Here is a 14,981-nt window from a genome sequence, read left to right as displayed (position 1 = left end):
CTCCTGCTAGGCACCGAGGATACACCAGTGAACTGTCCCTGGCTTCATGGAGTTCCCTGTCTGGCAGGGGACAGAGATATTTGTTGACTAATCCCTCCAGTGATGGACTATTGCAGTGAGCGCTACAGAGGAGAGGCACAGACTTACACAGCAGCACAGGGAACTGGGAATGTGTCCGTGTAGAAGTGACATGTGGCCTTAGATCTGAGTTCTGAGAAGGAGTTATGAAGAGTTAATTTGATGGAAGAGCATTCTTGACAGAGGAGACAGCATGTGCAAGACCACAGGGTGGGGACAACATGAAGATACTGAGCACCAGGGACAAAAGAGAGAATAAAAAGAGCCAGAGTGGCTGGAGCAGCAAGGTTGCTGACAGGCTCGGGCAGACTCTGCTGATTGGGGAGCACACCCCTGAGATGCAGGGACGAAGCCCGCAGCCAGGACTGTGGGAGGCAGTGCCGACTTGGTGCTAGGATGGACCCTAGCAGCATGGAGGAAGAGATGGTGCCCACTAAGTTCCTCCACTCTGCTGAGTCGCTGTAGTGGTGAGAGGAGGGAGGGAAGAGTGGGCTCTGGCAGGGGATGTGCTGGACACACTGCACACGGCCAGATCATCCAGACAACTATAATCTTGGGAAGGGCCAGAGGACACACCATTTGCACCTTAGGGTGAAAGAAACGGGCTGATGAGAGGGGCCCTGCACCCCTAAACATTCAGGGGAGGCTCTGTCTGCCAGGGTGTTGGAGAACCTGGCTTAGTACAGCACTGGGGGGATAGGGCCCTGACTGTAGGGGCTAGTGGGAGGACGCAGTGATTGTTATGAGCACAGGGTGGTAGCTGAGGGGCCCTAACCTACGGAGAGTGAGAGAGACAGTTAATAGAATACGGTATTCCAGGGGCAAATTAGAGGCGCAGCGGGTCCAGGCACTACTCAGCCTGCACCACTGGGAGAAGCAGGGCAGGCTGGCCACAGGGCCATACAGCTGTGACCTGGGCGCAGTGTCCAGGCCTGGAAGCCCAGGAGGAGAATGAATGGAGAGGGGGCTGAGTCCCTGGGAGAAGGGAGCCCACAACAACACGGCAGCAGTAACAGGAGTGATTTCCCCAGTCCTTCCTCAGGAGACCTATGGCCGTTTGCTTGGAGAGCAGTATACTTACTGAGGAAAGGGCAGTAGCCAAGCACTTGAGCACTGGTGACAATGGAGTCCGAAGTGACCTTGACACCCAGAAGTGAGGGTTCATGTGGCCTCCTTTTTAGGGTGGCGCGTGGTGGTGCTTTGGAACTTCTTCCATCAAAAGATGGAGCTTACTTGCCACCCCTCCGCCCTGAGTGTGGGCTGGCCTTAGCAACACACTTCTAATGACTAGATGACCACAGAAGGGCAGGTGTGTTCCTCATAAGGCTTTCCAGAAAAGGGCCAGAGACTGAAGCGTCTTGGCTTTGCAGGCCATGTGGGCTCTGATGTGGCAACTCAGTTGTGCCACTGCAGTGTGAAGGCAGGACACCAAAGGGAGGAGTGTGACAGATTTGGCCAGCAGGCTGTGATTTGTTGACACTTGGAGTGCTTAGTGAAAGGCCTTGTGACTTCCTCTTTGTTCTCTTTGGGGGACACCAGCTGCTGGATCATGAGGACATGTGAGCATGTACAGCCTTTGGAGAGGCGCGTGTGGGGTAAGTGTAGGGTCTGGGGCCTCCTGCCGATAGCCACATGCATGAGCCATCTTGGAAGTGGATTCCCCACGTCAGCAGCTTCACAAGAGATGCAAGGCCACAGCCAGCTAGCTAAGCCTCTCCCAGACTTCTGACCCACAGAATAGATTAGATGTCAATTGTTTTGGGCTGCTGAGTTTTGGGGTAATTTGTTCCATAGCAATAGATACACAGTAACATATCGGGGGAGAGCAGGTCATAAGGCCAAGGTCTAGCTGAAGGTGGCTTAAAATTTATCTTATACACCTAGTGGCTATTTCCTTGATCCCCAAATATGGCTGGGGTTGACATACTTAGGGTGAGTGTAGCCGTGCATTGGGTCCGTGGCCTGTGGGGTAGGGCTGTTGGGGTAGGAGAGGCCAAGGGGAAACCTTTGAAATGGCCCCTCCTCACCAACCCCCGGTCAAAAGTGAAAATCAAAAATAATACTTCAACCTGGGGACATGGCCATTCGTGCCATCCTTAAGCCTCTGTAGGATGCAGGGACAGTGGTCCCCATCTCATTTCCATTTATCTTTTACTCATTTGTAATTTTTTTTCAAAGCTCATGCTCTTTAATGGTGATTCATTTTATTTTATTTTTTTGTTCCAGGTTAGTTGAGGGTACAAAGAATTAGGTTACAGTGTTTGCATTTGTTAGGTAAAGTCCCTCTTATAATTGTGTCCCACCCCCACGAGGTGTGCCACCCCCCAACACTGTGCCCATTAGGCAGAGCACCCCCCACCTTGAATTTATTTGACTTTTTCTGATTGTCTACCAGCTTCATATTAGAATTGAGTACGTTGTATTCTTGCTTTTCCATTCTTTATACTTTTACTAAGAAGAATGTGTTCCAGCTCTATCCAGATTAATACAAAAGATGTAATGTCTCCATCTTTTTTAATGGCTGAATAGTATTCCTATACCACAGCTTGTTAATCCATTCCTGGGTTGGTGGGCATTTAGGTTGTTTCCATATTTTGGCGATTGTAAATTGAGCTGTGATAAGCAATCTAGTGCAAATGTCCTTATGATAAAATGATTTTTTTTTTCCTTCTGGGATCGCCAGATCAAATGGGAAGTCTAATTTGAGTTCTTTTTTTTTTTTTTTAATTTGAGTTCTTTAAGGATTCTCCAAACTTCCTTCCAAAAAGGTTGTATTAGTTTGCAGTCCTGTCATTGGTAATTTTTGTAGAGTTGAGGCCTTGCTGTGCCACTCAGGCTGGTCTTGAACACCTGGGCTCTTGCCTCAGACTCCTGAGTAGTGGGGATTATAGGCTGAAGCCACCATGCTAGCTCACATTTCCATTTAATTCACCAGGCTGGTCTTGGCAGAAACCAGATAGAACCTGGGGGGTGGAGATAGGCAATCATATACGTGACCAAGCAGCAGCCTCAGAGGCCATGCTGGATGTGGCGTTTTGCTACAGAAGATCAGCACAGCCTCAGATACTCGGTACACAAACACCAATTCGGCCGCGCATTCTTTTCTATTCCAATCAGGGCTGAGGGTCATGAAATAGGTGGCTTTTGTGTGAACTGGGCAGTAATATAATTTACACTTTGCTCTGGGATATGTTAAATGTCTTGCTTTCTGTCATAGCATAGTTTGAAAGATCCAGGCTCTCCGGACATCTGTTGATCTGTCACATGGATGATATTGTGCTAATAGGGCCCTCTAGGCAAGAAGTGGCTAGTGCCCTGGAGGTCTCAGCCAGATACTCGAGCTTCTGAGGGCACGAGACAAACCCTGTGAAGGTTCAGAGGACTGTGAAATCAGTAAAAATTTCAGGCGTCCCAAGATTAAGGGAGTGGCAGGACATCCCTCCCAAAGTGAAATGAAGGGGAGAAGCAGTCTTCTTATTTGACATGTTAACTCTGAAATGTCCATGAGGCATTCAGTTGAAGACGTGAGCAGGCAGGTGGAGATAAGGGTTTGGAGCTCAGGGCAGGCCCTTCATTCCAGACACCTGCCAACGATGTTATCTTTATGTGCAGGAAAATAGCCATCAGCTACTTATCACAACCGGTGTACCCATTGCTATTTACCATCTATGGTGCCTTGTGGGTTTGGGGCATCTCCCTCTCCCTCCCTACTTCCAATTTCTTGGTTATCTTTGCTTATTTCCTATGATCCTCTGCACTTTGCCGAGTCACACTTTGCCCACAGTGCTACTCCTGAGACCCAGGGCTGCAGCAAAGGTAGAGGGGGCACGTCTCATCTACCTTGCCTCAGCAGAAGCTGAGAAGTGTGTCTGTAGGAGTTCAGGGCCCCTGTTCTCTGGCCCATTGCTGCCTTCCACTGCCTCATGGCAAGTTTCCTCTCTAACAGAACCTGGGCTCAGGGGAGACTGGTAGAGACCTGGGATCTGAGCTGATCCCTACTCCTGACCTCATGGGGACAGGTTCTTCATGTGTCAAACTGGGAAAGCTGGACCTGATGACCTCTGTTGCCCCCTCCAGCTCTGAAATTTTCTACCCTCAGAGGGTGAAAGACTTGTAGCTACTGGATCCTTCTCCCAGAGGTATTTTCATTTTAAGGACCATATAAGCTTCCTGGGGCTGCCATGACAAATTGCTACCAACTTGGTGGCTTTAAAACAACAGATTTGAGTTGCTTTCAGTTTTGAGGCCAGGGATGGTGGTTCACATTTCTAATCCTAGCACTCTGGGAGGCCAAGGCAGGAGGATCAGTTGAGGCCAGGATTTCCAGACAAGCCTGAGCAAGAGCAAGACCCCATCTCTACATAAAATAGAAAAGTTACCTGGGTGTCATGGCAGGTGCCTGTAGACCCCTCTACTAGGGAGGCTTGAGATAGGATGTCGCTTGAGCCCAGGAATTTGAGGTTGCAGTGAGCGATGATGATGCCACTGTACTCCAACCCGGGCTAACAGAGCAAGATCCTGTCTTAAAGACAAAACCAAATCCCACACCGCCAAACTAAAACAAACAACCAACCAAACAAACGAACAAACAAAAAAAACAAAGTTAAAGCCAATAGAAATTGAGTCTCTTAGTTCTAGAGGCCAGAAGTCTCCATCAAGGGGTCTCAGGGCCGAGCTCCCTCCGATGGCTCTGGGAGCTTCTAGTGGCTGCAGGCTTTCCTTGGCTTGCGGCTGCATCTCTCTGAACTCCGCCTCCATCGTGCGTCACTTTCTCCTTGTCTACCTGTTTTCTTCTTGTCTGTCTCTTAAGGACACTTGTTACTGGATTTAAAACCTGATTGGATGACCCAGGATGGTCCTCACCTTGATAGCCCTAACTTAATTACAAAGACACTCTGGGATGTGGACATATCTTTTTGGGGCCACCAGTCAGCCCACTACACAGACTAAAGTTTCGGATCTATGCAGTGCATCTCTTAAGACTGGGAGGAGAGGAAATTGTGGGCTCCTATCTGCCTTGTAAACTTCAGATTTCCTGTAGAGCTGCCTCTGGTGTTGCCAATGTTAGTTCCTAAGGACAGGGCCTCAGTTTCTCTTGCTGCTTCTTTTGTGGCCCTCTCAGGGCCCAGCGAGTGCTGTGCACACACAAGGTATATGATGCATGCTGAAATCTCTCTCTCTCTCTGAGGGTGCTCGTGAGATTGGAAATAGCATGAAGTTGAGGGGCCAAGAAAGGTGCTGAGAGAGGACTGAGGAATGGAGGTGAATGGGGCCAGGCAGGAAAGGGCTGGGCATTGTTGGTTTTGGGCTGGTTGAGGGTCTGCCGGGAAAAACTTTTTACCCTGGACAGATGCACGGACAGAGATAAGTTCGTGGTGGGATCCCTTTCCTCCTCTGCTTACAGTCTTCCCAGCACAGGCCCACATTGTCGCTCACTGGTGAGCCCTAGGGCTTCTGCTTCAACCATCCCGTACACAGTTGCAACTCTGAGTAGGGCACTCTCCTGCTCAAACATTTCCCACAGGGCCCCTCTGCTGCTGAGGAAAATCTAAACTCTTTCAAGGTCTGCCATCATGGGGAACTTGGCTACTTCTCCAGCCTGATAATTCAGGATTCCTTCTGTAAAATCGTTCCCCTTCTATAAGTTCCCCAAACTTGCCCCTGGATCTTTTCCCTGTGAGCTTTTCATGACATTGTTCCCTCTTTTTTTTGAGACAGAGCCTCAAGCTGTCACCCTGGGTAGAGTGCTGTGGCATCACAGCTCACAGCAACCTCCAACTCCTGGGCTCAAGCAATTCTCCTGCCTCTGCCTCCCAAGTAGCTGGGATTACAGGCATCCACCACAACGCCCTACTATTTTTTGGTTGCAGCCATCATTGTTGTTTGGCTGGCTCAGGCTGGATTTGAACCTGCCAGCTCAGGTGTATGTGGCTGGCACCTTAGCCACTTGAGCCACAGGCGTCAAGCCAGTTCCCTCTTTCTTAAATGAGTTTCTTCCTTCCAGCAAATCCAAACCCTGGTCGTCCTTAAAGGCTTAGCTTTATGTCTTTTCCTCCAAGCAGCCTTCCCAGATTTCCCAAGGTGGAAGTGATCATTTCACCCCCCATGTCTCTCTTATGACACCTCCTACTTTCTAACTTGTTCTGTTGCTCATTTCTGTGAAGCAGAACAAGACTCCTTTCTGTAGAAATAAAGGTCATCCTCTGTTGGCAGGAGCCATGTCCAGCTCCCTTTGGGATTCCCAGCACCCCACACAGTGTTAGCACATAGTAAGTGTTCACTAAACGTTTTTTAAGTGAGTAAAGTTCTTGTCACAGTTCTTGCCCATGGAACTCCAGTGGCCACCTGGACAAAGATCTAAGGATGGAGCTAGCTGCATGCAGCTTCTGACCTTGGGGCTTGATTGGATTCTCTGGTGAGTCGTGTGAGGGGCACAAACTGACATCTTCCTGCAGGTCCTCTCCTCCAGGGCTTTGGGGGTTCATTGTGAGTGCTCTATATAACTGTCTGATATGGAGTTGATCTGAAATGTTGCAAAGTTTGACTTAAAGAATTAATAAACTTTAAGCAATATATTTTATATTTATAAAAATATCATACATTATTATATATAAGGTTAAGAAAATGAATATCCATGTGCCCATCCCCCAGCATAAGACTAATATTGTGGGTATCACCCCCTCCCTTGCGTGTCCCCATAAGGTCATTGTTTCAACTCTGCCTGACACCTGGAGCAGGCATAACTTAACAGTGCTCAGGGATAGTATGAAGCCTTCTCCTGGACCATCAGATTCCAGAACTCTTCTTAAAATTTTTTTTGAGATAGTCTTTCACTCTGTTGCCTCAGACTAAAGTACAGTGGCATCATCATAGTTCAGAGCAACCTCAAACTCCTGGGCTCAAGCGATCCTTTTGCCTCAGCCTCTCGAGTAGCTGGGACTACAGGTGTGTGTCATGGCACTTGGCTAATTTGTCTATTTTTTTTAGCGATGAGGTCTTGCTCTTGGTCAAGCTGGTCTTGAACCCCTGAACTTAAGCAATCCACCAGCCTTGGCCTCCAAGACTGCTGGGATTACAGGCGTGAGCCACTGTGCCTGGCTAGGTTTCAGAACTCTTAAAGTCACCTGCATTCATACTAAAAAGGCACTTGAACAAAAAAAGTTTTAGCGACACCATTCTGCAGTGAGCTGTCTTCTGATTGGTAATTTTATGAAGCAGATGGGGTGCAGTAGTTAGCACAGTACTGAATGGTGGGCTCATGGTGGGGGAAGTGGTTGGTGTTTGAGATTCTAACGGGATCTTTTTCTTCCAATCAGTCCCTCTGGCTCCAGGTGGCCCTGCACCACTGCCTAAGACTTCTGCAGCACACGCTTCTGTCCCTAGATGGCGCCAGGGGACTGTGCCTCCTCCCACCTGCTTGGGCGTTCCAGGGAGAAGAGGCATTCTGTATTTTGGAGATGATTGAAGAGAGAAATGCTTTAAATTGAAAAGTGAAACTCTGGCCCAAAGTTAAAACAGGGAGAATTAGTTGCTAATTTCAGCTGCCTGGTCCTCTGAGTTCAAATCCTCTGGTCCGTCATTAGTTTCTGCCTGACTTCAGGCAGATTGTATATGTGAAAAGAATAGCAGCCCAATCTAGAGGAGTTTGGGGATAATTGAGTGATTTATTTCTGCTTAGAACCGTGTCTGGCACATAATAAGTGCTTGGTAAAATTAGATATTCTTTTCCTTTTCAATTTGCACTGCAGTGACTTATCTCGTCCCTAAGGGCAGAGACCAAAGCTTGCTGCTGATATATGTGTGTTCGGTGCCTGGCACATAGTAGGTTCTTTGTAAGCGATTTTTCTCCCCACTGTGCTTCCACCACATGGAGGAGGGAGCTGCTGTGTTCCATGTGGCTTTAGAGGAGAAGACCAGGTGAGGAGGTGGACAGGTGGGCAGATTGGCAATCTGAACTGTTCAAGTATGGAATGGGCTTCCTGGTAAGGGGGTGAGCTCCTGGGCACTGGAGGTGTGCAAGCAGAGAGCATCTACCATGAGGATGCTGCAGAGGGGACCCTGGATCAAGGCTGGACTGAGTGGTCCATCGGGCAGGGCACATTTCTAAGTGAAATGCTGCTTGTTGCTAGAGCCATCCTGCTTCCCAAGGCTGTGAGAGAGCCAGGAATGTTTGGGAAGGATGGGACAATCCATTAGGATTAGCAGGAGAATGCACCCCAATCAGGGAAGGAGAGAAGGTGGGGCAACGCCAGCCTCCTACCTCCCTGTCAATACCTAGGAACGGGCGAGCTTGAATGTGGGGGTGGGGAGGTGATGTCTGTAGGTGGGCCCTTGACCCTGGCCAGGCCTATGGTCAGTTTTTGGGGTGAAAGTTACTGTCTGTCGACCCCTCATCTCTCCATCATTCATCCTGCCCTTGCTGTCCTCTTCTGATGTCTCTCTTCGGTTGAGGGACACTTGGGCAACCACTGCCCAAGGCCTCTATCCCCATCCCCACCTGGTCCAGGAGTGGGTATACTGGGAGACAAAAGGGATTTCCAGAAAGTGGTAAGCTGGCCTTCCAGCTCTGCCCTTGGCCCTGGAGCACTTCTCAGTGTGGCCGCAGGAGGGGTCCTGAGGGATCCTTAATCAGATTGTGTCATTTTGCTCATGTCAAGGGTCTGCCTTCATGCAGAGGAATGCTGTTCCCTAACATGGGGACGCTCAGCCTTGCCTCCCACTACTCCTCTCTCTGTCTCTCTCTCCCCTGGCCACACCGGCCCATGGTTCTTCCTCCTGCACACCAGGCCTCTCCCACACAGTACGGGGTAAGGTGGTCATAGAAGGTTCTGTATTTGGTGCCTTCAGCATCTGGGCTGGTGGAAGAAGATGGAGGTCTGTAGACCAGGTGTCTGTGGAGGTGCATGCAGTAGACTTGGTGCCAGCCCTGCCAGCCTGAAGGTTGCTGTGGGCCCCTTAGGGGAGAGAGGTTAAGGGGACTGGGACCACGGGATGAGGGAGGCTCATTTTTGAAGGCCTTTAAGGTTGTGGGTCTCAGCAGTGTGGCCTCAGGTCCTGGGGGCATGGTGCTTAGAGAGGAAAGAATCGTTCCCCATTCCTCCTTGGCAGCATCCTGTCACAAAACATGAAGGCTTTGAGGTCTGAGGACTCAGCTGGCTGTGGGCAGAGGATGGATGCTTTCTAGAGCAGAGTTCTCACGGGAGACACTGGCCACAGAGGCGAGGTGTCTTTATAGGCAAGCTAGAGCAGGGAGAGGGGGGCTTCTGCCCATGAGCAAGGCAGTACCCCTGGGGGCTCCTGAATGACTTGGGGGCTCTGTGAGGGACAGCAAGAGGCCCTGCAGCACACAGATGCTCAGGGCTCAGGACCCCTCTGATTTGTGCGTTGATGTCAGAGTGACCACATTTGCACCCACAGGCTGGTGACCTCCTTAGCACCGTGCCCAGCACTTACTAAATGCTCAGTACCTGGGAGCTGACATATGTAATCTGTGTCCTCAGCGTGTGTCCTCGGTGTGTGACCTCAGGAGGGCTCTGCAGGGCCTGAGTCCAGGTGGAGAGAGGCTGGGTGGGTAATGATAAGTGCAAGGGCAGCAAGGGACCTCAGAAGTGGCTTCTTCACACCAAGCTCATTTTGAAAGGAGACTTGCTCAAGGATGGGGCAGAAGCTAGACAGGGGAGCAGTGGTCTGTAGTGAATCTCCTGCTTTCCCACCATATCCCTTGGCTCACCAGAGTTTTGGGAATGAGTGTCCACCTCCTTCTGGCCTTTGCTGGGCCACTGCTCAAGCCCCTCAAACCCAACACGTCCAAGAGGAGTTCTTCAGCCACCTTCCCGGACCTTTGGTCTCATCGTCCACCCAGGGCCAAAAATCTGGAAGCTGTATTGATTCTCCCTTCTCCAGCAGCCCCTAGCCCAATCCATCACCAAGTTCAAGGCTGACATCCACACTCCAGCCACGCCATCTGCCTCTGGCTCTCTGATGTCCCACCCTGCCGTTTTTACTCAGCCTGCCCTTTCCTCCCAGCCCCTAGCTTACTCCTCTGCTTTGGCTATGGGTGCTCAGTAAGGTGGGCAGGCAGGGGTCTTGGGTCCCTGTCCCCTGTATGTCCCACACTTGTCAGCTGGGGGCACTCATGCCCCACAGAACCCCAGCACCCTGGCTGCAAGTGGGGGTGGGGAATTTCTGGAGCTGGGGTGGGGTGGCCTGCCTGGCAGGGCTGGGTGGTGGAGGCTGGGAGAGAGTAGGGAGGAGGGTTTGGGAGGAGCGTGGGTGTGGGCCTCAGTGTGTGGGGCCACAGGAACTGGGTGTGTGTGTGTGTGGAGCACAGGTCTTGGTGTGTATTATAGGGGGTGCCCTGGAGTCCTGGCTGCACCCCAGGACTGGAGACCCTGTGGTAGGGTTACAGGGACTCAGGTGAAAGGCTAGACCTGGCCCTCCTCCACCCTTCCAGATACCCCCTTCACCCACCTGGGGCAGGTCTTCGGCCCCCTTTGGAGGGTGGGCTTTGGGGTTTAATCCCTACTCTGCTGCTTGGTCAAGGGGTAGGGAACGTGTGGCCTTGGGGCCACATGGGCCCTTCTGGATCCTTTGAGTGGGGCTTTTTGACTGAATCCAAATTTTACAGAACAAATTGTTCTGTAAATCTAGAGGGCCACATGTGGTCCCAAGGCCACAGGTCCTTAGTCCCTGTGGGGGACATTGGCACTGTGTCATAGACTGTCATGAGGACTGGGCTCGGTGGAACGCACTATCTCTGGAGTCCTTGTGGCAGCAGTGTGGGGATAGAGGTGTTGGACAACCCAGTTGTGCTCAGAGATCCTGGCCCGCAGGAAACTGGAGGTCAAGGAGCAGCAGAGACCCCCCCCACTTAGCTGCAGGACAGAGGACAGGAAGGGCCGTCAGAGCCCAGGGCCAGCAGTCTGGATGCAGAGAAGAGTCAGCACCCCTGGAGGAAGAGGTGATTTCAGCAGCAGGGGTGGCCACTCCAGGGTGGGTAGCCTTGTAAACCATGATGGGGAAACTGAGGGGGCTTTGGGAGGTACAGTGCCCAGTGGCTGGAGTCAGGTGGGAGGCCTTGACGGCAGGTGAAAAGGCTGCCATGGAGTGCCCGGGCAGAGGCAATTGTGGGCCTCCCTGGAGGGGACAGCAGGGCGTGATGGAGCTGAGCTGTGGAACACGCTGGGCAGGGGGGCTGGGCAGGGATAGGGTGGGGCTGGGGAGACCAGCTTGGTGGGGCAGGGGGTTGTGCTGTCCTTAGGCAGAGGTGCTGGGCCTGGACCCTGATGGCAGCTGTAGGGATGGAGAGGATCCTTAGGAGGAAAACCTCCTTCTCCCCTTGGACTGTAGCATGTGGAATTGAGATTACATGGCTGGAAGACACCCTGGCCCAGGGGCCTGGCCCTCTACTGTTCCTGGGTCTCTGGCCTCTCTCCAGCTATCCCCCCAAACCCTTAGCTCTATCTGGGCTTCTAGGCTGAGCCCTGGCCTGGCTGAGTCTGAAGTGGGGTGAGGGAGTGTGTCCCAGCTTCACTGAGGGACATGCTGAGATGCCCTGGCTCTTCCTTGCACACTGCAGCAGGGTGTGGGGTCGTAACTCCTGGCTGTCCTGCTCTGTGGCCTGGGGCTTCTGACAGGACATGCAGGCTAACCAGAGGGCCCACTAGGGTCGCCTGAGAGAAGGCTGTGCAGGCCTGGTAAGAGTGTGGGGAGCTTGGGCCTGCCTGAGAGGGTCCTGGGGGTCCCTGGCAGTCACTGCAGCGTGGGGCTTCAGGCCAGAGCAGAGAGGGACTATCCCAACTGCTATAGCAGCTTCCTTGGAAGTGGAGGAGGGTGCTGAGCTTGGCTTGTTTGTCCCCGGTGGCAGGCCCTGGCTTGCTGGGAATGCAGCCCAGCCCAGCCAGTGGCCAACTCCCCCTTTCTTAGGCTGGTGCTCTGGGGGAGGGGCAGAAACTGGGGTATTGGAAGAGGGGAGCTGGATCCCCAAGCTAATGGCATGAGTTCCAGGGGCCTGGGTTTAAATCACTTCTCGGAGGTTTGGGTACTCCAAGGCCTGGGGTGGAGGGGTGGGCTGGGGCTCATGCTCTGGCAGTAGGTTCCTGAGCCAGAAGGCAGAGTGGCTCTTGAGCTCCTCTGAGCACCTCCTCTGTCTTTGTGGGGAGGACAGTGGTCTGGGGCAGGCTGGCAGGGCCCAGACCTGAATGACCCCCAAGAGGGTCCCACCAGGGAGCTGGTGGTACTGACAGTGTCTGCTGTTCTTAAAGGGGCTGGAGAGGGATCTATCTGTCCCTCTGGATGGGCTCCTAGCCTGGGCATGTGGGAAACCAACCTGCTGCTCTGGGTCCGTGCCTGGTCCCAGGCACAGCCCAGTCCAGCAGAAGTTCCCTGGACATGGGGTGGGCACCCACCTTCTGGGTTCTTAGCAGGTTAGGATAGGGTTGGTGCTGAGGGTAGAGACAGGTATCGGTTCTCCTGGGATCTGGAGTGGGGATTAGGATGAGGGAAGGGCCTGGGAAGATAGGGTTTAGAGGAATGTTGTGGGTTTGGGGCAGCAGTAGGGCCCAAGTATGGTCTGACAGGGTGAGGGTCAGAGCTGGAGTTTGGGATGGGGCTTGTTTAGGGCTGAGTTTTAGGATAGGGTTCGGCTTGGGCATAGGGAAGCATCCCAGTTTAGAGAGAAGTTGATTTAGGGTAGGGTCTGGGGTGTGGTTCACATTTGGGGTTAGAGTTTATCAGATTGAGGGAAAGGTTGGTGACTGTGAAGGGCAGGCACAGGTTAGCACTGGGCACAGTGCAGGGACAGGTTGGGTTGGGTCAGGGTCAGGCACACTGGAGCTTGCGGGGAGTTTCTGAGCATCTGGCTGTCCTGCCCTATGGTGGCCCTGGTGAGCCCTCTCCCTTTCTGCCGGTTTCTCTAGCTCTGGCCTTGTTGGAGACCCCGGTGGTGGCAGGACCCCTCCGCTGGGGCACCTGTGACTAAAGCATCACGCTCTCTCAGGCTGCGACATCTGATGCAGGGCCTAGGGTTTGTGGTCCCCCTGCCCCACCATGACCTGTCCCCCTGCCGCAGCCTCTTCTCACTCTGGACCCTTGTCTGGAAGCCTCAGTTCTTTCTTTGAGCTGCTGCTCATGGTAGGGGCTTAACAGAGTGTGCCCCTCTCCCGACGAACATTACTCCCAGGCCTAGGTGGGGAAACTGGGTCTGCTCCTTACTGGCCTTAACCAGAGTGGTCACCTGGAGGCCTGGCAGTTTCACTTCCTTAGGACTCCTACACATTCAAGGGCCAGGTGCAGGGGCCCAGGATCAGGGCTGTGTTCACAGTGTGTCCCCACCTGACTGACACAGGCCCATGATCCTCATTGAGGACCCTCTCTCCTCTGCCTCTGATTACCTCCAAGTCTAACCCCTTAGGGGGCCCACCTCCTGGGCCTCAGGCCTGCTGCTCCCCACCCCAGAGGCTCTTGTTTTGCTGCCAGCTGAGCTGCAGTCCAGGGCCCAGTGCCCGAGACTACCAGGCTTCCGGGGGCAGCTCCTGTCTCTCAGCCACTGCACTGGGGCATGCCCTGTCAGCGTGAGGGACTGCACCTCCACCACTCCACCACTGAGGAGAGGGCTGGGGGCTCACCTGAGCCCCTGGGGTGGGGGCACCTGGTTGGGTGCTTTGTGTGTGACTCAGGCTGGATGCTGAGGCCCTGAGCTGGTGGCTTTGTTTTCTCACTGGCTGGGGAGGGTGCATGCCGTAGCCCTGAGTCACCAGGGTGTGGCCAAGCTGCTGGGCGGATCACCAGACATGCACACAGCCACACTTGCACTGAGCTTCAATGGGCCCAGGACATGGTGACCTGGGGCACAGGGGCCTCCCTGGGGTGGGTGCTGTGGCTGATGCCTTTGCAATGGTGGTGCTGTAAACTGTGTCCAAGATGTTTTTGGTGACTAAGGGCCCTGTACCCCTGGAACAAACTTAGCAGTGGCCTTCCTCCTTCCCCTTCCTGGCCACTCCCTGGGAAGCAGGATATCTCCGGTTAGGGCCTAGAAGGACTGGAATGGGGTCTGGCACCTGCAGGCATAGCCAGAGACAAGGGTGGGGGAGCACACAGAGTCTTCCCCAGCTGCCTGATGAAGGGCACTTGGAGGTCACTATGTGCTATCTGTCCAAGTCACTCACCCACTGGATCCTCACAACGCCACTGAGGGGAGGGTACTATTGTTCCCATTTTACAGATGAAGAAACCAGGGCAGCTAGTGCATGCTCCTCTGGATGCTCAGTGTGGCCTGGCTTGTGACATGTGGGGGATGTTAGTGGTGGCGGCCTGGTCCCGGCCTTCCCTCCACTTAGTCCAGCTCATCACTGAGACTGCCTCCATCCACCCCTTGCTCAGAGTCAGGCAGGGCCCCAATGGGGACTCATGTAGGGTCATTTTCCCTCCCGGACACCGGGCCTGGGTCCTATACCCTCTGAGGATAGTGACAGAAATGGCCCTGCTGGATCCTATGGAGGTATCCTTACCTGCTTTTTCTGGGCAGGAGGCCCTGAGACCCTGGGGCCAGCTCTTTCCTCGGGGAGCCAGGTCTCACTGCCCCCTGGGGATAGGACACAAAGTGTGAGGATGTCTGTGTGAGTGTGTGTGGGGCACAGAGTCAGCTTGGCTTAAATTGGACATGAGGAGAAGCAGTGTAGGTTAAGGGGAAGCGGGCTCTGCACTGCCTCTGCATAGCCCCCTCCCACTAGGGCGAGGATGGAAACTTGGGGGTCCTGCTTCCCACGCCAGGCTTGGGTCCTTGGAGGCCATCACTAGGTTGACTGATTTTCTCTGATATACCAGGGGTGGCTATGGACCCTGCTGCCTCCAGAGAGGGCTCTCCTGGTGCAGCTGGGTGAGTGAGCAGGGAGCAGCTGGCCCCA

The 14,981-nt window shown here is 53.2% G+C and overlaps 1 long non-coding RNA gene across 1 annotated transcript; it reads left to right on the top strand.

The window, feature by feature from the left end:
* The first annotated feature begins 1,306 nt into the window (after window positions 1–1,306).
* On the top strand, window positions 1,307–7,805 carry LOC128562720 (uncharacterized). The gene is made up of 3 exons (XR_008373485.1): window positions 1,307–1,673; window positions 6,396–6,493; window positions 7,395–7,805. It is a non-coding gene; the product is annotated as an uncharacterized LOC128562720 (long non-coding RNA).
* Window positions 7,806–14,981: the final 7,176 nt, after the last annotated feature.

Source organism: Nycticebus coucang, chromosome 12 (genome assembly GCF_027406575.1).
Source record: "Nycticebus coucang isolate mNycCou1 chromosome 12, mNycCou1.pri, whole genome shotgun sequence".
Taxonomy (NCBI): domain Eukaryota; kingdom Metazoa; phylum Chordata; class Mammalia; order Primates; family Lorisidae; genus Nycticebus; species Nycticebus coucang.
This window is presented reverse-complemented; position numbering and strand designations above follow the sequence as displayed.